General features: G+C 39.0%; 1 long non-coding RNA gene across 1 annotated transcript; it reads right to left on the reverse strand.

The window, feature by feature from the left end:
• Window positions 1-897: 897 nt before the first annotated feature.
• On the reverse strand, window positions 898-7,417 carry LOC141542425 (uncharacterized). The gene is made up of 2 exons (XR_012482148.1): window positions 6,933-7,417; window positions 898-991 (listed from the first exon to the last, which is right to left on the reverse strand). It is a non-coding gene; the product is annotated as an uncharacterized LOC141542425 (long non-coding RNA).
• Between the last annotated feature and the right edge of the window lie 2,125 nt (window positions 7,418-9,542).

Raw genomic sequence — 9,542 nt, forward strand, 5'->3', positions numbered from 1 at the left:
CCCAGTCTTCTCTCTGGGTGTGGGTTGGCTCTCCTCATCACTAGATCATCACAATAGGACTCAAATCATCTCATTGTTGAAAAGAGAAGGAAGGCAGGGATCCTAGAGAAGCCCCCTTCAACTGTGTAGGACAGGTAACTTAAGAACTTTTCCAACTTGACTTCTCCAGGGTATCTCCAGATACAATGAGAAAGCTTTTATTCTATCCTTGTCAAGACAGGTCTAAGCAATTCAATTGAACAGCCCAGCATGGTGTGAGGCCCTGAGGCAAAAAAAAAAAAAAAAAAAGGAATGGATTAAAATTCAAAAGCCTTGGGTTCATTGCATGAACTGAAAAGGAAGCAATAGCTCACCAATGATCAATTATGCTGTCTACATCCTTTCAGTGAAATAATTTCCTGAAGCTTGGTCCTCCCATATTACAGCCATTGAGAAATATGCATCTGAGCTCATTCAGATGGAAGGAAGGAAGGAAGGAAGCAAGGAAGGAAGGAAGGAAGGAAGGAAGGAAGGAAGGAAGGAAGGAAGGAAGGAAGGATGGGAGGAAGGAAGGAAGGATGGGAGGGAGAGAGGGATGCAGGGAGGGAGGGAGGAAGGAAGAGAGGAATAACAACAAAGTTTATATGGAAAAACAAAAGGTCATGAATTTCAAGGGAATTAATGAAAATGAATTAATGAAAACAAAATCAAATGAAGGTGGCCTAGCTGTACCAGATCTAAAATTATATAATAAAGCAGTGGTTTCCAAAACCATTTGGTATTGGCTAAGAAATAGACTAGTTGATCAGTGGAATAGGTTAGCTCCAAAGGACAAAATAATTAATAACTCTAACAACCTAATGTTTGACAAACCAAGGACCCCAGCCTTTGGGATAAGAACTCAATGTTTGACAAAAATTGCTGGGAAAATTGGAAATTATTATGGCAGAAACTAGGCATTGATCCACACTTACCATCATACATCAAGGTCAGGTCAAAATGGGTTTATGACCTAGGAATAAAAAAGGAGATTATAAATAAATGAGAGGAACATAGGATAGTTTCCTCTCAGACCTGTGAAAGAAGAATGAATTCATGACCAAAGAAGAACTAGAGATCATTATTGATGCCAAAATTAATCACAAAGTCAATTGGATTATATCAAATTAAAAAGGTTTTGTAAAAACAAAATCAGTGCAGATAAGATTAGAAGGGAAACAATAAACTGGGAAAACATTTTTACATTCAAAGGTTCAGATAAAGGCCTCATTTCCAAAATTTATAGACAATTGACTCTAATATATAAGAAATCAAGCCAATCTCCAATTGATAAATGGTCAATTGATATGAACAGACAATTCTTGGTTAAATAAATTGAAACTATTTCTAGTCATATGAAAAGATGCTCAAAATCATTAATAATCAGAGAAATGCAAATAGAGACAACTCTGAGATACCACTGTGTACCTGTCAGATTGGCTAGAATGATAGGGAAAGCTAATGCAGAATGTTGGAGGGGATGTGGAAAAACGGGGACACTGACACATTGTTGGTGGAACAGTGAATACATCCAGCCATTCTGGAGAGGTATTTGGAACTATGCTCAAAAAGTTATCAAACTGTGCATACCCTTTGACCCAGCAGCATTGCTACTGGCTTTGTTCCCCAAAGAGATCTTAAAGAATGGAAAGAGACCTGTATGTGCACAAATGTTTGTGGCAGCCCCCTTTGTGGTGGCCAGAAACTGGAAATGACGTGGATGCCCATCAATTGGAGATTGGCTGAATAAATTGTGGTATATGAATATTATGGAATGTTATTGTTCTGTAAGAAATGACCAACAGGATGATTTCACAAAGGCCTGGAGAGACTTACATGAACTGAAAATGAGTGAAAGGAGCAGGACCAGGAGATTATTATATACTTTAATAACAATACTGTATGATAATCCATTCTGATGGACGTGGCCCTCTCCAAGAAGGAGATGAACCAAATCAGTTCCAATAGAGCAGTAATGATCTGAACCAGCTACATTCAGTGAAAGAACTCTGGGAAATGATTATGAACCACTACATATCATTTCCAATCCCTCTAATTTTGTCTGCCTGCATTTTGGATTTCCTTCACAAGCTAAATTGACACTATTTCAAAGTGCGATTGTTTTTGTTCAGCAAAACAACTGTTTGGACATGTACACATATATTGTATTTACTTTATACTTTAAAATATTTTACATATATTGGTTAACCTGCCATCTGGAAGGGGGGTAGAGAAGGGGAAAAATTAGAACAAAAGTTTTGGCAATTTTCAATGTTGTAAAATTACCCATGCATATATCTGGTAAATAACAACAAAAAAAATAAATAAATAAATAAAGAAAATAAAGAAAACTTATGTAATTAAAAAAAAAAAATAAAAACAAAAACAAAAAAAAAAAAAACCCTCTTGGGTCAAAAATTCCCTAACAATATAAGGAAGTCAACAAAAGGCCATTGTAACAAAGATCCTGGGGATGATTTTCTGTAGCCTTTTTGCTAATATTTAAGATGTTAGCAACAAATTTCATTAGGGAGATGTGTTTTTAACCTACTTAGTTTAGAAATCAGTACTGTATCTGAGTCATAAAAAGAATTTGTTAGGACTCCTTCATTCCCTATTTTTTCAAATACTTTATATAGCATTGGAGCTAATTGTTCTTTAAATGTTTGGTGGAATTCAAATATAAATCCATCTAGTCCTGGGAAATATTTCTTAGGTAGTTGATGAATAGCTTGTTCAATTTCTTTTTCTAAAATGGGACTATTTAAGCAATGTACTTCCTCCTTTGTTAATTTGGGAAGCCTATATTTTTGGAGGTAGTCATCCATTTCACTTAGGTTATCAAATTTATTGGCATAAATTTGGGCAAAGTAACTATTATTGCTTTAATTTCCTCCCTTTTGGCAGAAAGTTCTCACTTTTGATTTTTGAGACTAATACTTTGATTTTCTGCTTTCCTTTCTCTAATCATATTTACCAAAGATTTGTCTATTTTTTCATAAAACCGACTTAGTTTTACTTATTAATAAAATATTTTTTAAACTTTCCATATTAATTTTTCTTTTTTTTTAGAATTTGAAATATAATATTTGATTGAGGGTTTTTAATTTGGGCTTTTTTTGAGTGTTTTAAGTTGCTAGCCCAATACATTGATCTTCTCTTTACCTATGTTATTTCAAGTAAGCTTATAAACATGTAACATTTTCCCTCATTTCTGCTTTGGCTACATCCCACAAATTTTGGTTATGATTTCTCATTGTTGTCAATTTCTTGGATGAAATTGTGTTAATAATGTGCTGTTTCACCCAGTCATTCTTTAAGATGAGGCTATTTTGTTTCTAATTACTTTTTGATCTATTTATCCCTAGCTTTTTGTAGAATGTAGATTTTATTGCATCATTACTGAACAGAATTCATTTACTATTTCTGCCTTCCTGCCTTTAATTTTGAGGTCTTTATGTCCTAATAAAGCAGCAATTTTTATATAGGTTCCATGAACTGCTGAGAAGTAGTCGGTCTCCATTCAGTTTTCTCCAAAGGTCCTTATTGTGCCCCCAAACTATCAGATTTTTTTTTTCTGGTTGCTTGGAATATTTTCCTTAGTCTGATAGTTCTGAAATTTAAATTCCTTGGAGTTTTTATTGCAGGGTCGGTTGCAGAGGGTGTTTGAAGGATTCTTTCAATGCTCATTTTACCTTCTATTACATATGGGAAGTTCTTTTTGATTTACTGTAAATGTCTATCTAGGCTTTTTATTTCACCATAATTTTCAGGAAGTCCAATAATCCTCAGATTACCTCTCCTAGACCTATTTTCCCAGTCTTTTGTTTTACCAACTAGAAATTTTATTTTTTTGGTTTTACTTGACTGATTCTTGATGTCTGAATCATAGATTTCTTTTTGTTCAGTTCTGATTTTTAATGAGTTATGTTTGTCATTAGCTTTTTTTTCACTTTTTTAAATGTTCAATTGAGTATTTAAATGAATTGATTTGATCAATGGAATTATTTTCAATTTCATTGGTTTTTTTTTTTTTTGTTTTTTTACCCAGTTATTTTGTATTTCCAATTCACAAATCCTACTTTCTTAGGAGTCCTTTTTTTTTTTTTTTTGAATTCACAAATCCTACTTTCCTGGCAGTGCTTTTCCTTTTCCTATTCACATTTAAGTAAGTTGCTTTTATCCCCAAATTATCAATTTTTCCTTAAGTTAGTTATATGCCTTTTCTGTTCTATCTTGCATAGCTTTCCCCATTTTTCTTTCAGCTCTCTTTTTAATATTTTTTATAATTCCTTCTAGGACAGCCTTGTATTATGGATAGCAGGTTACATTCTTCTTTAGGGTTTTGTCTGAAGATTGTCTGCTATTTATCTCCTTTGGGTTGAAAACCCATTTTCTTTTTGTATAGAAGCCAATAATGGTCCCTTTATTTATATATTTGTTCATTCATTTTTAAAGCCCTTATGGTCTTCCTTCAGGGCAAAGAGCTTCCCAGCTTTCTCTGCAGAGCAGGGAGAGATATATTGACAGTACCTATCCTGCAAATGGGCTACAAAGAGTATCAAGCTGCAGAAAGACTATGGAAGAAGTTCCCCACTTGAATTGTCTCTGCCATGGGTAACAGAGGCGGAGCTATGGAGCTGCCTAGTGAAGGAAGGGCCTTGCAGGGAGGATTAAGGACTACCCTGAGGCTAGAGGCAGAGCAGCAAAAGTCATTGCCCTAGGCAGGATCCTGTAGTTGGGATTAGCAACAACCTCGGGAAGATCCATGCACCAGGCTGGAAGTTTCTAAGCCCTGGGGAGGGCAATTGCACTGGGGAAGTTCTGGTACCCCAGGCCCAACCCTTCCTTGTTCAGGTTAGATAGTACCCTGGGCTGAGACCCCCTTCCTGGCAGATTTGTGACTGCTTTAGGAAAATTCCTATTCTACAGAATGCAGCTACACAGCTGTGCTGTGGTCTGTGGTGAGTCATATCTAGTTTGGGGTGTGTGTAGCCAGATCTTGTTAGATTCTGGTGTTTTTTTATAGTACAAACTGCCTTTTTCTCTGCTGCTCTAATGCTTTGCTACCAAAGCAGAGCAGCCAGCCTGTGGTAGAGTCCTTCTTGTAAATTTTCCAGTGATAAAGACCAACCTACCCTGGTAAACTCAGTAGACTAGCATCACCTTCTATCTCCCTGTTTAAGCTGGCCTGCTCCTCCACTCAGGATAAACCTTTTCTGGCAATCTTACAGATAATCTTTGGCTGGTAAATTATTGTACTTCTAATCTTTGTGAATTTTATCAGTCAAGCATTATTTTTGCTGCTGAATTTGGTAAGTAGTAATGATGGTATGGGAGGAGTTTAGAATGTTGCATGTGTCTTCTCCACCATCTTGGCTCCGCCCCCCAAGAACTAATTTTTTTGTCAAATTTTATGGAAATGTTTTGAAAAAATGTAAATATACTTTCTTAATAGTGCTGGGGAATAAAGGAAAGAATCTAGGAAGCAAAAAATTAAAAAAAAAAAACATCTGAAAAAGGATATTTCTTGAATTTAAATTGGGTAAAGCATCAAATGTATCTATAAAAAGAAAAGAATGCATTCTCTTTTTACCTTTGGAGATCATGAGAATAATTTTACTTTTTAGTTAGTAAAACTTGACTATGTGAGAAACCAGAATGCAGAGAGTTTAAAAGCCAAAGAAAGAGGGAAGAATAAGTGGTGGCTACAGTCAATAAACATTGATTATCTACTGTGCACCAAGCTTCATAGTAAGCACTGGGTGTATATAAAAGCTCAAGGTGGGTTCTGGCCTAAGAGAGATTCCAGTCTAAGGAGGTGGCTCCATACAAACAACTCTGTTCAAATAATGGGGTTACCACAAAAATTGGAAGGCAGGAAAGTGTCTCTTGGGCTTCCTCCAAGTATAAAATGAAGGAGGACATGTTGACTAGGGAACAGTTGTCCTCCAAAGGCTAGTTATCAATATTGGTAGGTCATTATCCCTGTACCATTGCTCTCTTTCCCTCCCACAGTCTCTTGCCTGATTCCTTCCCATTTGCTCATATGGTGCTTTCTTCTTTCACAGACTTGGTCCAGGAGCAGCACAAGAGCCCATTCGAGAAGGCAAAGCCGATGATTTTCCGAAGTCCTCCTCAACAAATTGCAACCTCTTTAAAGATAAGCAATGCTCAAGGGGTGGACCTTTAGGGCCAGGATGATGGCATTCTTGGCAGACCAAAAATGGAGGCAAAGGACATTGGGGGCCCATCCTTGGCGAGGAGCCATCTTGCACCATTCCAACAATATCCTGGCATTTCCTTCAATCGTGATGCAACCATTACCCACTGTTTCCCCTGAAAGTCACCCAAAAGCCACCCTGGCCTCTCCTGGCCAAGCAGTCAATGCTGCTGTGAAGACGACATCAAAAGTCCATTCCAAGCTGGGCATAGAGTACAAGACTTCCTCTGAGACTAGGCTTGAACCCTCCTCTATGTGTGGCCCCAGGGAGAAGCTTCTGCAGCCAAAGAAGCCACCACAAAATGTGCCATTAAAAGGTTCAGTGCTCTTTGGAAGAAGACCGTCAAGATATCTCATACAGTGCTCAATGAATCGAAGCCATCTCCCAGAGATCTCTCTGAACCCTCCTTTAATTGGGTGCAGGGAGGTGGTCCATCAAACTAAGCAGCCAGCCCAGTTAGTGCCATCAAACCATTGAGGACTCCATGGAAGAGGAGAACCTAAGTATCCCCAGCACTGCCCACTGAGTCCAAGAGAACCTTCCTTCAATTGGGCCCAGGGAGGCGCTTTTGCAGCCCAAGAAGCCAGTCTTGTTAGTGCCACCAAAGGAGTCAGTGCTTTATGGAAGAGGACCAGCAAAATATGCCAGGTGCTACTGGCCTACTGAGTGGGCCAAATACATTCCACAAACCTCTTCCTTGGCCCCCGGGAGAAAGTCCTTGACTCAAAGATGCCATCCGAGGCTCTGCCATCAAAGGAGTGAGTACACTTCAGAAGAGGATGGCCAAGGTTTCCCCAGCACTGCCCAATGTGTCCAAGACACCCCACACTGTTGTCTCCAAACCATCTGACAATTGGCCTCAGGATGAAGGTCCTCCACTCCAAGAAGCTCTCCAAGTCCGTGCCTTTAAAGGAGTCAGTGTTCCTCAGAAGAAGAACACCAATGTATACCGAGTCCCATCCACTGGATCCAATTCATTCCCCAAAGTTGTCTCTGACAGCTCCTCTAATTGGCCCCAGCGGGAAAGCTTCTGTAGGCCAAGAAGCCACCCCGGTCTGTAGCATTAAAGTAGTCATTACCCATATAAAGAGGAGCACAGAAGTATCTCCAGGCCCGCCAACTGAATCTAAGACATTCTGTGAAATTCTGTTAGAATCTTCCTGTAACTGTCCCCAGGAAGAAAGTGCTGGAACTCAACAAGCTCCCCCAGCATGTCCTATCCAATCCAGTGGGCCCTGGAAGAGGACTGTCAAAGTCCAGGCAGCCTCGTCTCCCCAGTCTGAATCTTCAGCGAGGATGGTCACCGAGAACACTGACCAAAGGCCCCAGGAAATAGGCAGTGGACTACAAAGTGTGTTTTGGGCCTTTTGAGAAGATTTAGACATTAGTGGATTGAAGGAAGCTTATGGAGCTCTCCTGATTTCTCCCAGAAAAAGGAACATATTTGCAACTGAGAGAGGGAATAAAGACATAAAGACATTAATATCAGCCTTGGGAGTAGCACAGGGTGGTCCTTCAAACATAAGCCCAAAAGCTGTAAAAAAAAAAAAAAAAAAAAAAAAAAAAAGCCATGAGCTGTGGATGAAGCTCACTAAAGTGGCAACAGCTCCAGGCTAAATACACAGAAACAACAAGTAGGGACTCCTGGCCACTCTAGGAGTGGTTGGATCCTCAGAGGAATCATAGACACTTTCATCTCTCATACTTTTTTTTTCAAGTTGAGGACAGAGTCCTGGAGGCTTGAATGAAGCTGGGTTGACTAGGATGGCAGACGGGGCAGCTGTGCCACTGAAGCCTGAGGGCATGGTCCTGGCAAGGAGGAACCAGCTCCACTGGGTGAAGAGGCAGGGGACTGGGAAGCTGTGGGCAAGCTGTTACTTGCATGTGAAAGGAACTCTTGCTTTGGGCTTCCTGTTCTATGAGTTTGCATTTCCTGGTCAGACTCTTTGGGGTTCAACAAAAATCATACCTTCATGAAACAAGGAAAACAAACTTGCAAAGGAGGAAAGGTGTCTCAAGATGAAAATAAGCCTTTGAAAAATGAATATTGGCAATGGGAATGTAAAAATTGAAAACAAAGTGAACAAAGTGAAACATAACTTAGAGGCAGATCTGCAGTACAGATTAGGAATAGACAATTGAAGAGACAGATTACCGGACATTTTTACCAAAAAGAGAACCTTAACACAATAACGCAGAAATAATTTGGCGATATTATTTGTGGAATGATAAGACATGAGGGAAAAATATCCAAAGAGGAAAATAACATCCCATAATACCAAGTCAAGGAAATTCATTGGTGGGATTTAAATGCGAACGATAATTGGAATTTACCAAGACACATCAGCAGCTCTAGTTAAAGACTGGAAAGAGATCTACTAAGTGATGATTCTGAGAGGGGAGGGTGGAGATAGCATGAGGAGAAAGGAGAAAAATGGATGAGAGAGCATGCAGCAACACCAACTTAGAGAAGACAGAAGAGAAAGGTGTAGTTAAAAGGGGAGAGAGGCAAAGGAGAGAAAGAAGAGAAGAAAGGGAGAGCTTACACTAGAATGTTTGCATAAAGTATATTTAAAATTTTATTTTTATCTTGAAATGAGTATTTTTTTCAAATATAGGTAGAGACTTCAACATTCATTTTTGTCAATCTTTGTGATCCCAGTGTTCTCCTTCACTCTTTTCACCCCACTCTTCCAAAGACAGCAAATGATCTAAGTGAAATAATTACATTTCTTTTATGCACTAACGCACATTTTCATGTTTTAAAAGAAAAAATCTAATCCTGAGCCAAAAACCCAGGACAAAGAAAAAAATTAGGATTCTGAGTGTGACTTCCTGACTCAGATGGGCTACTTGGAGGCATCTCCAAATACAAACAGAAAGCATGGATTCAGTGCTTGCAAGGTGAGGGCTCAGCACACTAAGGAAACAGCCCATCATGTCCCCAGGCCAAAAAGATGGGTTGGCAAAAGAGGAAAAGCCTTGGTTTCAGTGGATGGCTGGAAAAGGAAGTAACAATTGGCCTATGACCAGCAATGCAGTCTCCTTCCTTCATGAAACTTAGGCCTGACCTTTTCTGCCTTACAATCCTATGAGAGTAGAGATCATGTGATGTCCTGAAATTTGGGCTTAAAGTCTTAGGGCCTCTGAGACATCTTCCCCTGATCCCATTCAGTCTCCTCTCTTTAGATGATTCCTTCTCCCACCAGTTCTTTTTTTTTTTTTTTTTTTTTTTAGCTTTTATTGACATTTTTATTTATTTATGGGTAATTTTACAACATTGTCCCTTGCTCTCACTTC

Source organism: Sminthopsis crassicaudata, chromosome 5, assembly GCF_048593235.1.
Source record: "Sminthopsis crassicaudata isolate SCR6 chromosome 5, ASM4859323v1, whole genome shotgun sequence".
Taxonomy (NCBI): domain Eukaryota; kingdom Metazoa; phylum Chordata; class Mammalia; order Dasyuromorphia; family Dasyuridae; genus Sminthopsis; species Sminthopsis crassicaudata.